This window comes from Amblyomma americanum, chromosome 2, assembly GCF_052857255.1.
Source record: "Amblyomma americanum isolate KBUSLIRL-KWMA chromosome 2, ASM5285725v1, whole genome shotgun sequence".
NCBI classification, from domain to species: domain Eukaryota; kingdom Metazoa; phylum Arthropoda; class Arachnida; order Ixodida; family Ixodidae; genus Amblyomma; species Amblyomma americanum.
Window position 1 is genome coordinate 28,757,236 of NC_135498.1, and position 15,990 is coordinate 28,773,225.

The window sequence follows — 15,990 nt, forward strand, 5'->3', positions numbered from 1 at the left end:
GGACGGACGGACGGACGGACGGACGGATGGATGGATGGATGGATGGATGGATGGATGGATGGATGGATGGATGGATGGATGGATGGATGGATGGATGGATGGATGGATGGACGGACGGACGGACGGATGGGAGCGTCTCCTTTGAAACAGAGTTGTGGCAGTTGCCACCATGCTCGGCTTTTTTCTTTATTATTATTGGACTGAGTTATAAATTGGTCTTAAAATTCGCCATTTTCTTCAAGTATGTTTTCAGTCCTACACTTTTAACCTTATTGCACCTCTCTGCTTTTGAGCCGCCAATCTTCCAATCGCTTTTTGCTAAATTCTATCGCAGATTTATTTGCACGACCGTTGTTATCTCTAAACCTTAAGGCCTCAGGGAGAGTGACTGTGCCTTCATCGACAACCGGATGGATACCATCGCATACATTCCATAATGAGATTCAATCGTTCCTGCAGATTTACCGCATGCAGCACATATGTGGTCGAGATCTAGCATAGTCACCACCTTGCGGCGCGGCGGTGAACCCTCCTTAATGTGGTCTGTGGACGCCCGCTCGTGTCATCTGCTAGCCAGCAGTGTTTACATGCTCGCATACGGCACGGAAGAAAAGTTGTTCAGTAATCGTTGACCTAGAGGTTTCTCCAGCGGTGTGATTGATGTAGAGGTCAAGGTGGTTAGAACAGTAAGTAACAGTTACTAATACCCCTAATAAACGTTAAGAAAACAGGACGGTGGAAGGAGACGCGACAAAGCGGGATTCCGTCCAACCAATTAGCCGGCATCCATACGTTTCTCAGCAGTCTTTACTTCTCTTGCTTGAATTTCGGTATCAGCAAAGACATAAATGACGGCTTCAAGAATAATACAGGTATCCGTCTGGAAAAAATAACGCGCTGGCGAGGACACCATCGAGGCTGCATGAGTTGGCTGTGGACGGCGAGAGTCAGTTGGTTTGTTTGCGCCTAGTTTCATGAAATCCCATAAAGGAAGCACTGGATGCGGTAAACTCGGTAAAGGCCGTCAGAGAGCATAAGCCATGAGAGGTCGCGTCGGAGAAGAAATACTGGGCTTCAGTCGGCGCAGGCTTTGTATCGCTGGTGTAATAAACATGTTCCACTTGCATAAAGCGTTAGTGCTTTCCGGACTTTTGACAAAGTTTCCGGAGTTTTGACAAAGTTTATGCTTGGGTATTGCTCCGCTCACGGCACTAGTCCCCAGATTAGGGGCGTTCATAATTGTTTTTTTTACTTTATGTGGAAAAATTTGTAGGCTCAAATGCACTGGATATTCTTCACTGAAACACTTCGCCTTTTTACTTAATCCTAGTTCCGAAACAATAAAATTATTATTTTGGCGCCACGTGTTTAATCGAATTTTATTTCATTCAACTCTTTTCACTAAATAATCGTTTATTTGTATCTACCTCAGTAGCACAAAGTCGGCTACGAAGTGGGGCCCCGTGTGGGTCCGATGTGGGCAATGCAGACAAGCCCCTGAGTGTTCAATGTGGGTTCTGCAACGGGGGCTGACATGGGCCTGAAGTCGGCTGCCCGCAAACATCCCGATTGGTCCCATTTGGGACCGATGTAGGCGGCCTATGTGGGGCTGACCTCATTTAGCCTGCGTTGCGCAGTGCTGGCAGCCCACCCAGCTCACCAATCTGTCGTACTGTGGACAGATGTCGGCCGCCCCTGAGGCCGAAAAATCGATTATCCCCTCCAATACCGCAACGGGACCAATGCAGGTCCTACCGGGGCAAGCCGAATTTGGGCTTACCCACATTTTCCCCACAAGGGACCGATGTGGGCAGTTTGGGAGCAGCTCCAGATTGAGTTGCTCCTATCGGACTCTCAGGCCGTAACGTCAAACGTTAATGTTTTAATTTTTATATGCTAGCCCGAATGGGAGATATTGCGGAGTATGTTTTGGTCAATTTCCGGATTTTACGTGAGTACAAGAGTCATAACCTATAGTAATTTTTGTAATCGAGTAAAGATGCTCATAATTTTTAAACAAATCATTTATAAGAGCAGGGTATAAGCCTGTATAATACCGATTTTCGAAATGAAAGGAGGCATGCATGATATCATGGATGCATGTCTATGTGTGCAGCCACGCTACGGCCAATATGGGACCGACAGCGGATTTGCATTGGCAGCCCCATTTGGGCTTGCTGCCTTTTCTCCTGCAAAGAGCCCGCATTCACGTTTAATCAGCCCTCAAATCCTCGACAAGCCCGATGGAGGTAGCATGCGGGCACGCGCCATTTGCCGCCCCACCCCGGCCCATGTGGGACCTAAGCAATTTGGTGTGGGCAGCCCATATTGGGCTTGAGGAGGTTTTCCCTGGAGAGAGGTCGATTTATTTTGATTGTACATGCCTTCGAATAACCAATTAGGGACAGATTTGGGGAGCAGGCGATCACGCCTGTTTTCCATCCCCGCCACGGCCGATGTGGGACCCACAGCAGTTTAGTGTGGGCAGTCGCAATTCGGATTGAGGATGCTTTTCTCATTTAGAGTATACATTTATGCTGCATGCGCCCTCAAGTTCCGTACAGGGGACGGATGTAGGTTAGATGCAGAAAGTGGTCTGATTTAGGCCTATAGCAACGCCGAAATGAGACCCATGTAGCATTAAAGGAGTATAGACACCTAAATTTTGGGTGCGTGTCTCCTTGTTCGTAATGATGCGTAAGGCATTTTTATAATGTACCACCTGGTATCTTCCTAGGACCGCTAAGTAATTTATAATCGTATTTCTATCTCGTGCTACTTCGGTTTCAACAGCCGAATGAGGACTGTGACGTCAACGTGTACTTGCAGGTCACGTGAGACATGAAAAAAACTGCAATATAATCGCTGCTTCCTCATTCACTGTCATTTCAGCTCTTGAGGAAGGCTGGCCTCAGCACTGCAGTAAATTAAATATATGAAGCAGCGATTATATGGGCGTTTTTCCATGCCTCACGTGACGCAGAAGTACTCTTTGACGTCACAGCCATCGTTCGGCTGTTGAAAGCGAAGCAGCACGAGATAGAAATGCGATTATAAAATATTTAGCGGTCGTAGGCGAATATCACATCGTGATTCATGAGTAGTAGTGTCTTACTATACAGAAGAAAGCATGCCACCAAAATTAGCTGTATATACTCATTTAACAGGACCAAGCCTAATTTGGGCTTGCCCACTTGCTCCCCAGCAGGGACCGCCGTAGTACGTACTATATGGGTTGCCCCAGCGCCACTTGCCGAACTGGGACCCACAGGCAGCCCACATCGTGTGCTACTTGGGTGGTAATAATTAAGCACTTTGGAATCACAATGTGCCAAGGGTAGGAGTCGTAGCTTCACTCACCTTTGCGAGGAGATGAACGCTAGTCCTAGCAAAAAAAACCTAAATGACCACGACTGAGAGTGCCTCAGCACAACGCCACGTGCATCTAATTTTATTTCACCTTTTTCTAAGCACAAATGACTTAGCCGAAAAGAAGAAGGTACAATCGGAGGACTAAGACCAGAGTAACGAAATCATGCCTAACCTACAGTTGCGATTTCAAAAAGGCTGTTCGCAACAACGTTCGTGACAAGGGCAGACGCGTATGGCCTCCAGCTGGAGCAAAGGGACGCAACGTGTTCACTTCTTGCCGGTGCCTCCGTAGCAGTACGAGGCCGGAGCGCACCGGGGACACGAGGCGGCGGAGGCCGGAGGGTAGTAGCAGGCCGAGATGCAGATGGGGCAGGCGGGCGCTGCAAGGAAGGGGGTGAAGGGGGGGGGGGGGAAACTTTACTGAGGACATACGAGTGGCAATGTAAGTAATAGAAGGATGTTGATTAAAGAAGTGGATAAAACTCCAGTAGAGTTTTTTTGCACCGTAGCCATAGCTTTACCGGGTTAACTATTTATTCATTATTCATTTAATCATACTGTAGGTGAGTACAGGCCCATACAGGAGTGGATTGACTTAGATGCTTGCACAGAAATTCAACAATTTAAAATCGCAGAAATTCAGAACCAATGACAATCGGCATACAATTCAAGAGAACAGGAACAAAGGCAAAAGGAAGATTTCATGTCTGAAATAACAGTTAAGTTTTGACGGTGAATACATGTCGGTGAACGCAGAAATAGACAGCAACCCATGTGAACACGTTGGTTCTCGTGTAAAACTGCTAACTATAGAACCAAACATATACGGACGTAAAGAGCAGTGCACAGTGTTAACTAATTATGAGTCAAAACAACCGAACTGAGTCAAATACCGGACATCTGTGACAATTTTATTTCCTTACAGATTCGCTCACCGCCGGGTTTTAAAGCAATCCACTGATGACGTCATCGGTTGTGTTGAGACCTCGAAAATAGAAACGGCCCTACTGAAGCCGCTTTTCCCGCGAGCAGAGTGCGTTTGGGCGCGCATAAAACAACGTGAATGTTTGGTCCAGAAAGTCTAAACCTTCTGGAAGTAATTTATAAGTATATATTCAATCTTCAGCGCGGAGGAAACTGCGGAAATCCGCAACTCCGAGGGGGTTTCATTAAATGACGAAGTTTTACTGAGGGAATTTAACAAGCCCTCGGTCCGGAGTTCGAGCCCCGTATATAACAACGGGTTTCGTTTTAGCTGTGAGTTTTCTTCTCCAGCAATTGTGACTTATTTCTGTTGTGGCCACGACTAAAGTTAGTTAGAAGGTAAATTTTCTTCACCGTGAAAGCCTAAGCATAAGGTTTTCAAGCTTTAAATCTGGCTCGCGTTTAGCAAATAAGACGCCAGTGTCTTGGAACGGCACGCACCGTGATTTTGGTGCTACAAATTTAATGTACAAGGGAAAATGGCCAAATACCTTGAGAGTAAGAATGGAACAAATCTTCCATACAAAAGCCAAATAAGTAGTCTCAGCAGGCACCCAGAAGACCGCAGAGACCGACCGTGCCGCTATGTCAGTGCGAATTTGCTCCATACATATAACGAAGACATGGCCCTCAAACGTCGTAGAGCTCTCGACTCGCAGGGGGCATGTCGGCTCCTCTTAGAGGACGAATGCATAGGAGGCTGCACAAACTAACAAACTGCAACAGCTCCTCTAACCCATCGCTCATACACCAAATTACCTGGTTACCAGCGCACTCAGGACTCGAGGGCAACAAGGTCGGGGATAGCGTAGCTCGAGGACATAGAAACCGAGCAGGCTACACACAGACTCACGCCGCCCAACTAGACACCACACCAATACATACGGTCTACAACACCAGATTACAACACTCTCGGTCTTTGCGTCAACTCCTCCCCCACCACACAAGGGGCTAAGAGCACAGGAGGCTAGACACTGGGGGCAACTACAAACCAACGCCTTCCCTAATTTACATAAATACAGCACAATACACCCTGAACACTACAAAGCATGCCCGTGGTGCAACGAGAGACCCGCAGCACACCACGTCACGCGGGGCTACGAGGGTTAGAAACCAGACAACCTCCTAACACCCTGCACGAAGGAGCAGTGCATGTGAGGCCGTTCTGTCCAGCTCTGACGTGAGGATCCGGTGTAACCTGGTGTCCGAGACAAGAGAAACAGCCGTGAGCGTTGGAGACACGAAATAAGCACACCAAGCGTCGCAGAAGACTTCGCATTTATTTTGAATTGCCAATAAATGTTTCTGTTATATATACTCGAGGCGTGACGCGGTAGCCCGCATGCGGCAGTTGTTAGAGAGTTATAGCATAGCGCGATCCGCCGGCGTGATCCGCTTCCGCGAGCCCCGCAAACGCAGTGACACGTGACCACTGAGTACGCGTTGATTGGTCTCGATGCGGCAGGAGTGCACGCAGCTGACGGGCACGTGGCGCCATCTGGCGCCTCCAGGGCGTTCTGCGCACGAGCAGTGGCGCCTTGCGGAAGCGTTTCACGGTAGCGGATCGCCTATCGAGCTACGCTATAAGTGCGGAAATGTTGTAAGGGGCGTTGCCACTTTTTACCTTCGCAATAAAGGGTTCCTTTTTTATGTTGTTCACCCCTGCACGGTCACTCACAGCCGCTTCCGGTCATATAAATCTCTGTACCTATTGAACTTGCAATCCTGTTTTGACAAGTGAACCCTCGTTGTTCTCTCCGAGTGAAGCCTGGACTCCATGTACGCGAAAACTCACGCGAACGCGAAGGCGACGGCGGCGGCGACGGCTGGCGTTCGCTCTGTCGCTTGTGGGCAACCTCCATGCAAGCGAAGGCGGCAGGCGACGCGAACCCGCGACGTGCGCAGCGGATTCCGTGCTTTGCGCACTCAAGCTTAGAAACACGGCCGTAACCTGTTCTCTCTCTTAAAATTTTGTGAGTGTGCCTCATAGTCAGGGCCAAAGGAATATTTCCTCTACGGCAGCGGTGTAGCAGCAGTGGAGATAGCCAAAGGCGTGCTTGCGGAGACGAAGTCACATCACGGGTTCACGGGGGAGGTGTGCCTTCGTTCGGTGCCTGTGCACTCCGGCTTAGTAAAAACACTCCCATAAACTGTCACCGCAACCTGACTGTAAGTGAGCAAACTATAATATACCACTGAGAATGCGCGCCGCGAGTGTTTCTGCACAGTTGGAGCGCAGCGGCACGGTGGATCGAGCGCCGGTACCCGCGGCTCGACACGCATCTCTCCCTGCAGTACGCCCGCTAGCGTAGCCCGCTCCAAATGCTGTTAGCCCTCCGCACCCAACAAGTAGATTGTTTTAATTATTTAAATCGTGCGGGTCTGCCTCTCAGCTACAAAACCAAATATTTTCTCTACGGTGGCGATGACCAAGACGACGGGCTGGTTTCGTGAGATGTGCCCGTGAGAAACCGTGGGCAAACCGGAAACGGCTTTGGGGGGCTCTGATTGGCCAGTCGCGTGGGGGACTTCCGGGCGACGAGCGAAATTTTCTGTGGGTGCAGATCCGAGCGACACGGCAAGCGACACATGCATTTTGCTTCGCGCGACGGCGTCGCTTGCCGCCGTCGCCTTCGCGTTCGCGCGAGTTTTCGCGTACATGGAGTCCAGGCTTGAAGCTTTAAATAGGAAGCGCAGGTGCTTCAGCCATTTGTTCACCAGCCTGCACCGGATGCATCCGTCAGGCCAGTAACCTAAACACGGTGACAACTCGTCATGGATTATGTCTTAAGGCCGTTTTTATTTCGTCGTAAAATTTTGCGCAGAAGACAACCGGGACTAGAAGCGTTCCCTCTAAATAAACACCCCGTTTTTCAGTGTCTATGCTTCGTCGGACGCGATAACCCGTTGGAGAGCGTGACGCAAGCGGATGTTTAAAAATATTTTTATACAAGCCCGTGAGCGTGTCCAGGAAGAGGTTAAGCACGAAGTCCGTCCGGTTAGTGAGGGGCCGGCTAGCACTATGACATTTATTTGATAAATTTGCACCCCTTTCCGGAAATTCACACAAGCGTCCGCTCGCTCTCCGGTCACTCACTGAATCAATCAGTTAAAAAAAAACACACATATATTGCTGATCTACAGCACACTAGAATGGTCAGCTAGTTTCTCGGGAGGCAAGTTTACAGGATTTTATTGCGAACAGGGAGACCAAGTTTACAGACTTGGGAAAGCGCCCCACTAAAGCAAGCGTGGGAAGATGGCCAGATACCAGATAACGTCCCGTAGAAATATTGGCGCCATTGAAGCTGTATATGCTGTCGCGACACTACATAGTGGTGGGGAGCAAAATCTCCTCACTCCGGGCTTTGAAAATCCGGTAAGTCCTTTATTTGTAACCAGCTATCCCCAGTGCACAATTGGCTCAAGTGCCAGTCCCCCTATCTCCCTACAGACGGAAGAGGACGCCATGCAGAAAGTGAGGCCTTTTCTTCCCCCTCTCTCCATCCATGTATGTTCTCAAAGCCAGTGGCACAAAAGAAAAGAGGACATCAAGCAAAGGGCCACGCCCCACTAAAGCAAATGGCGCCGAGTGGTTTTCGTCTCTTTTCCTAATAATAATAATAATAATAATAATAATAATAATAATAATAATAATAATAATAATAATAATAATAATAATTTATTATTATTATTATTATTATTATTATTATTATTATTATTATTATTATTATTATTATTATTATTATTATTATTATTATTATTGTTGTTGTTGTTGTTGTTGGTGGTGGTGGTGGTTTTGGAGGAAAGGAAATGGCGCAGTATCTGTCTCATATATCGGCGGACACCTGAACCGCGCCGTAAGGGAAGGGGTAAAGGAGGGAGTGAAAGAAGAAAGGAAGAAAGAGGTGCCGTTGTGGAGGGCTCCGGAATATTTTCGGCCACCTCGGTCTTTTCCTAATGTCCTGTTTTCCTGAGCTTCTGCTTTCAAGATGCAATAGCAAGGAGCCCAGATGTGGGCACCTGTTCAATGAAGCTGCGTAAACCGGGGAAAACATCTTAGAACGGGCTACTGCAGGGACAGACAACGCGTGTAGCATGTGCACTATTGAGTCACGAGTATAAAGAGAGATATAACGCTTCATGCAGGGTCGCACATCACGACTTGAAGCGCACCAAGCTATTTGTATTGCGAGAGCTTGATATGCACGCTAATAGACGCTGCAGTACTCACGGCAAACGCAGATGCCGCAGTAGCTGGGGTACTCGATGCCCAGCTCACACGGGCAACGGCAGGGCAGGGACGGCAAGCAGCCCGCTGTGTAGATACAGTCACAGGTTGCGTGATTAGCGAGGAGATCTTGGGAATGAAAACAATTCCTTTTCGCGAGCAGGATCCCATGTAGTAGTTTACTTCCACTCGTAATGTGCAGCATGCGAGCACAACAAATAAATGGTTACAGTATAATGTTTAACAAGCGAGGACGGCAAGTAAATGGTTACAGTACAGTGCTGTATAACCATCCATTACCAGGAATTCATAACAGTGCAAGGCCAGTGCCACTACGCCTAGCGGTCTATCACGATCTGTTCTGCAGCCACTCGATCATTCTCTTTATTTGTTACGTCACGGATGATTTCAACGAGATATTTTTGAATATTAAAAGTCATTCGCCACCTGGTGGCGGCAAAGGGAACTAGAAGTGCTTCTCCCGAATTCCTGGTCATGCGTACTGTCTCGGTTGAGGCACATACGGAATAGGACTGACGTGCCGCGGACATGCTTCGCCACCAACCGAGCTGCAAAACAGCTGGCAGATTTGACAGCGGTCCAAGATTTCTTTAACCACGACGACGCATTAAAGATTGCAAGAAACTAGGAAGAGTAGAGCATGTTTCGTCCTTGGTTTTCAATTTATGCGCTACCTCTTTAAAAATCGAAATCAAATCCATTGAACTCAAAGGGGATCGAGAAATAGTTTGACATTGATAATTTGAAAAATAAAGGATGGGAATATATAAGCTTATCTGCAATCTTGGTGAAAGAATTTTGTGCAGCCTAGCTAGCACAGCGCTTCCTGCAATGACGCGCCGACGCGCCGTCCGATAGCGTATACTCAAATCTCGCTGCCCGCCGGGTGTCGCTACGTCCTGGCTTTGCTTCGCATCGAAGCCACAGCGAACGGTGCTTTAGAACTTGTCACCGTCTATCATGTGACGCCTGATCCGGTTACAAGTACACCATAAACAAAGTAACCGCGGACTACAGTTAGGGAAACAAGTTTTCGCAACGCCTTCAGTAGTCAAGTAGGTCAGGCGAAAGCCACCAGTAGCTTTCGGTGAGCTAAGTTGGCTTCACCGTGCAAAAGGTGACCGAATACTGGCTTTCCCTCATAACAGCAATGTCGCGTGAAAAAGTGGTCCACCAAATCAAAGGCCAACCGCAACCCCATCCCACGTTTCCCTCGTGACGCGGTTTTGGAACGTCTTCCGTCGCTAGCCCTGGGCCAGCAAGCTTCCAAGGCCGAGTATCCGACCCGGCTTTGGGAGCGAAAAATGATAACGGGAACGGCGTTCCCGCGTTATAGAATGTTCCGTTGAACGAAAGTTCCATAAACGCAAGCAATGGGGTTGTACTTTTGCATGGGATTTTCAAGGGGACGTTTTGACTGTTGGGTATGAACAATAATGCTATATATATCTCGACTTAATATTTCAAAATCGGCTACAAGCAACAGCTGCTATGTCCACGGGTCATATATCAACTTCTGTGCGTTTGTTGCAAGAGCGACTGAAGAAATAGTGCTTAGTTCCACTGCATCATCGTACCAATGAGAGGCACCATGATATACTAGCCCGTGCTTGAGATTTCCCTCATAGATGTAGCTCCAAGGCTCACTGTAAATGCTGAGCACTTAGAGCACATTTCGCACGATGCCGAGAAGTAACTAGTCTACTTTTTTGCGCCAATTTTACCAGACCATACCGCACACTGCATCTCCTACAATAGAGAAGTATCACATCAGCAGTACCCCAAGATGTGTACAGGGCGATATCATTACTTATAAGCCAAAATTTCCCCCACTACACAGCCACAGGATGCTCTTAGCAACCGACACACTTCAATCTTGAATCGGAATGAGCAACATAATTATAATTTCTTCCTTGTAAGCCTCAACTATGCGCTGTTATCTAACAATCCTGTAACTCATCCATGCGTACAGCCTCAATTGAGATCGGGAAGATTTTCCTCGAAGCTACTCACCTGAAGCTTCCTGGGAATAAACGGCGACAAGAGTGAAGGCCAGCAGCACCTTGATAATCATGGCCATGCCTGGAGAAATTATAAAATGTTACGTACGAGAGATGGCAACATTGATAAGTAACCTATAGATTTCCAGTACCACCCAGCTGTATGAGTGCACGCGTGATACTTTGTTTCGAAAGAGAGCTTATGAGCCCAAGAGTACGCATTTGTTTACCACATCTTGCTTAACATGCTCTCTTATAATACCACTCATTTTCATTCAGCCTTGTATTGAGAATTTGTGTATGTCTGTCAGTTCATGTATTTGAGGGGTGCACCGAGCCCAAGCCTCACTGCAGCAACTAAAGCGCATCTCTTGCCGCGACTGAGGCAGTGCCAATCACGTAGCTGTGCGATTTGAACATTCCAACTCGAATCTGCCCCAACCGCTGTCGTGGCTCGTCGACTATACAAGGATTCGATTTGCGCGGTACTCCTACTATAAGCATGGTAGATGAAGCCACGCCTCGCAAGGCGTCAACTTTTACGTCAAGCTTGCAAAGATGAACGCCTAGCATAGCCATGTATCAATTGCGTGATGTAGTTGCAGTTCTAAGCACCGGATTGAAGTAACCGGGCGGAAAGACAGCGATATGACTGCGTCATGAGTTATGTCGAATAAAGTGCGCTGAATTCTCGCTGGGATGTTTTCTTTAAGGAAAAATTTCATACCTTAGCTAAGCTATTAGTGAAAAAATTTAAAATTTTCTTTGAAATTGATATTATTCTGTCACGGTTGAATGGAAAGCGATGGTGGTGTCACAGATGGCTCATTCTCTTATGCACTCCAATGCTCTAAACGGTGAAATGGAGCAGGTTTTCGGACTCCGCGAAAGCAAATAGCGCGTTTCAGTGGGCGATTTGTATTCAGATACTGAGTTCTGACAGGACCGCGACGGTGGGCTTCATATGCATTCTGCTCCTTCGTGGATTTGAAGATGTACTCAGGATCTCTTTTTTGAAATTCGCCTTAATATCAATATCGGCTGTTGCTCATTTTGCTGCGCTTTTCTTTATTTATTTTCTCTCGTTCACTTGCAAGAATTCTTTTAAATTGAATTTTATTCTTTTCTTTCGGTGATCCTGCCTTCTTTATAACATAATAAACAGCAAAAAGGCAATGCAGAATTCGTAGAAACGACGTAGTAAAATTCACCTTGATTTTAGCAGTACCCGCAGGACGTGAAGGTTGGTAGAAGAGAAAATGCTTCACTGCGGATTCTTGAGGACAGCGGAGTTTTAAAACGCGCATGCTGCAGAACCATGTGACCTTTAGACGCACCGGAAGTCGGAGCGCCCAGTACTGCCTCTTCCTTTCCCCGCATCCGTCTACCACAGGTCGTAGCACGTGGCACTGTCGACGTTTACGCGGTCTTTAACCTCCACAATGTCCGCTTGATCAACGCGCGTGTAGACCACGGGCGCAAAGTTCGCAGAATAAACTAACATAAACAACGCTATATACGAGTACAGACGCGCGACTGGAGGATGTTGCCACTCGGACACAAACCATAAAACTGCGTATGGTGTCGATTCAAGGTACTCGAAGTGCTTTTATAAAACATATTAGTGACAGGGGAATGACAGTATGGACAGCATGTTTATTCTGTCATTTTCATTGTTTCTTTTTCTAGTGCGTTCCATGTTCACGTTAACGGAACTGAGAGCAGAATCAATTTTGCAGGAACATGAAGACGTCACGAAACGATGTGTCTTGCTCTGTAAGCCATGAAATATATTTGACAAGTTAAGCGGTATGGGCTTGTCGATGACCGATCGTCTCTATTTATAGAAATAGATTGCGATGATCAAACTTCATCCTGAGAATAAAAGCCTCTGGATATTTATTTGACTCTGCACACCCTACATCATACATTACCTTTCGTGAAACTCAAAACCGCGAGTCTCATCTTTCGGCTTCTAGCTGTTAACTTTTTGGCCTTTTATTTGTGAACTAACACTGCAGCAGTGGCGGCACTGGTACAACTGGGAGCCATCATTATCGACAAGGTCTGCATATAACATAATTAGGAATTTGAAGCTGCTGTTAGCTTGCGCGGCTAAGCCTTGGGACCTGCACCCTTACAAAAATAATCTATAGACAGTATGTGGACTTCTTATAGACTTGATTACCTTCCTATAGATATTTGTTTTTCTCTATTCATGTTCTACAGACTGCCTGTAGATAAAACTCTACTTAAAGTGTATGGCCATAAATATATAGATTGTCTATAGACTGTCTATAGGATTTGTATTGCATATAGACTATTCTCTAAAGTTTGTCTATAGAGAGCCTATAGACTTTATAGACAGTCTATGGACAGTCTATAGACTGTCTGAAGAAATTTTTGTAAGGGACATGTGCTGCCTAAAAGGGTAGAAGTCGAGTTTTTTGACATAACTGATCTTACAGATATTGGACTCAATTTTTCTAAATGATTTAGGTTCCAGATAATCTGCCGAAAACGTCCAAGGCAGTGGCTCCTGGATGTCCTCATGTCTGTTCCAAAACTATTCAAGGTTGAATAAATGTGCGTATATGGAAACGACGAAAATTTTAAACCCCATTTGGGTGGTGAAAAGAGCTTTTTTCCCAAGGGCTTGAAACAGAAAAGTCTGGACTTTTCATTACTCCATTCCGTGTTTGTCGAAACAAATTTCACAATTTTTTAGAAATGGTTACACATCTTAGAGTGCATGGCTATAAGCGAATGGATCCTCACACGTGTGTACGTCATTCCTCCTTTATTAACGGATATTCTTTTTTACAGAAAAACAACGCAGCCCTTATTTTGTTGTCATGCGGAACGTGTGGTCAAAACAAGCGAGCTAGGCCGCTGTCCCTAGTTCATGGTAACGAATCCGTGGGTCAGTCTGGTAATCCTAAATAGTCAAATCAAGAATTTAATCCACGTCAATCTAACCAACCCGCATATACTGTCAGGTATGAACCCCGCATGACAGGCACCTTGCAAGTCCTGGTAGGCCCCTTAGCAAGTCTTCGTGATACATTAAACGATCAGCTTGGACAACCTCATCGATTCACTATTCTCGGTAAAAATTCATTCACTGGCTCTTTCTGGCGATTATGGCGACACCTGTATTTTGTTTTCATTACCTGTACTAGCTTATAACAGCTTTGTTTTCGGCGAGAATAGTGTCTGTGAAGAAAAATCGGTACCCTGTCGCTACAGACCAACCTCTATTTGTTCGGCAGTGTCTTTTTAAGCGGTACAAAGTTTGTAAAAATACTGCTCATGACGTCATAACTTTAACCTTCCGTCAAAACACTCAGGTTAATAATTCGACTAATTCAGACGAGTTCAGACACGTGAGAAATGCATGCAGGAAATAAGTCTACACGGCAACGCCTTTTACTTCTATACTAGTCGCAAGCCTTCCAACATTTTGTGTACTCTTTTTTATGAGCAACCTGTTCTGTGTACAGTCCGTCTGGTTTTTGTCTTTAGGGCGCCTACAGGCTTCGAACTGTATTGCAAACTGGCTGTGTTTCATCAAGCCAGTTAATCTAAGATGGGAGGAACATTTGGACTGTTTGTGCAATGTTTCTTTGCACGTACAAACGTTTTTGTGTGCTGCATATAAGGGTTAATATAATCCACATTCGCACTCGCATTAACGAAATCAGGATGGCACTCACGTTCTTTGAACAAAAATTTCCTTTTCAAATACGCTGTTTTTTACATATTTTAACTTCCAGATGGGCGTTAAAGAGAACCCCGAGGTCCGGCCGCTCTGAAGTTGCCCTGAAATGCCCTGGCGCCCCTCTAAACAGCTGCGCATCTGGCCGGACTAGTAAAACGCCGTTGTCCAGACACGTGCCTTGCAAACCCGCAGGATGTTCATACAGGAAACGAGTTTATTACACTGGTCGTCAAAAGTGCGGCGGCACGAATATTGAAAGTCGAGTACGATCCTTAGCCTTTTATATCACTCGATTCGTTTGGTTCTATTGAATACAGCGCGAACACACAACTACGCCCTGAAAAAAAATAGTAATACATGTTCACTCGTACAAAAATAGAAGAAGCCGCTAACAAACGACTGCGTAAAACAATTCCTTGTAAAACCTCGTTAAGCTTCAAAGTCCAGGTTTTTCGAGATCACGACCATCTTCTCAAGATGCTCTACAAAAGCGCTACGCTTTATCGCAAAAAGCGAGACGTGGTGTCGCGTCAGAGGGCGAAAAAGGTAAAGGTCGGCTCGAAAATAGTGAGCTTCAAATGTTTTTATTTTAGCTTCTGTTCTCAGCACGCTCAGGCGAACATCATCAAGGAACCGCGGCGAACAAAGACGGCGCCAAGATCTTCACAGCCCCGTGCGAGTCAAATTTGGGGGCAGACACGATGCCCATGTGGCACTGTTGCTCGTAACAATAAAAAAAGTGTAAAATTAACGAAATACAGCGGCTATAACTTCAGATACTCGCTGACTGGTGATGGGGCTTAATGGTCTTACACAAAGCATGCGCTGAGCAATTTTTTTTATTGTTATTATAAAGAGCCGGCAAATTCTGGAGTGCCGTTACTGTTACGTCACTGGCGGTGGACCTAAGGGTAAACGCAAGACCGAACTTGTCACCTCTTTCTCAATCCGCGGGTAAGCGCAACACATCAAACGCCAGCGGAGCGAAACTGAAATAGCTTTACGAAAACCAAGCCTCAAGATAATTCCTAACGAACTCTAGCTCAGAGTTTTAACAAGCGCTGCAGTGTCGCCGCTGAGTTCCTTGACATCGCAGCTTAAACGAGATCTGCAAGCTGTTGATGCATGCTGAGGCAAGGGTAACCGATGCAGTGCTCGCTTTAACGAAACACTGAAGAGAACTCGATCAAATTTTGTTGCTCTTAGTAGAAATCGATATATATATATATATATATATATATATATATATATATATATATATATATATATATATATATATATATGGCTTTTCATGGATGTGAGGATGGTGAGGATGTTTGTTTCGCATCACAAGCCGTATTTATTAAATCGATAGCTGTGAGGGTGCAGTTCTGCAGAAAATCTGGTGGCCTCCATTGTTTTTAAAAGCGGAAAATCCGGACTGGTCGAAAAGGTGGCTACGTCGCATGTGGAGCGGTGGGCTTGAAAATATATTAAAACATTAGAAAACTGACGATGAGAAGTTGGCAACTTGACTCAAACGTCATTAGGACATGTAAGTATATATAACGGAAACGAACTGAGCGCAAAAGAAAATTGAGGTGATTAGGTATCGTACCCCTCGCGCTATAGATACTTTAAGGCTACAAGGTCCGTTCGTTCGGCTTGGTTAAAGCGGGGCG

General features: G+C 46.2%; 1 long non-coding RNA gene across 1 annotated transcript; it reads right to left on the reverse strand.

Moving 5' to 3' along the window:
* Positions 1-3,491: 3,491 nt before the first annotated feature.
* On the reverse strand, positions 3,492-10,689 carry LOC144118423 (uncharacterized). The gene is made up of 3 exons (XR_013312021.1): positions 10,622-10,689; positions 8,591-8,674; positions 3,492-3,752 (listed from the first exon to the last, which is right to left on the reverse strand). It is a non-coding gene; the product is annotated as an uncharacterized LOC144118423 (long non-coding RNA).
* Between the last annotated feature and the right edge of the window lie 5,301 nt (positions 10,690-15,990).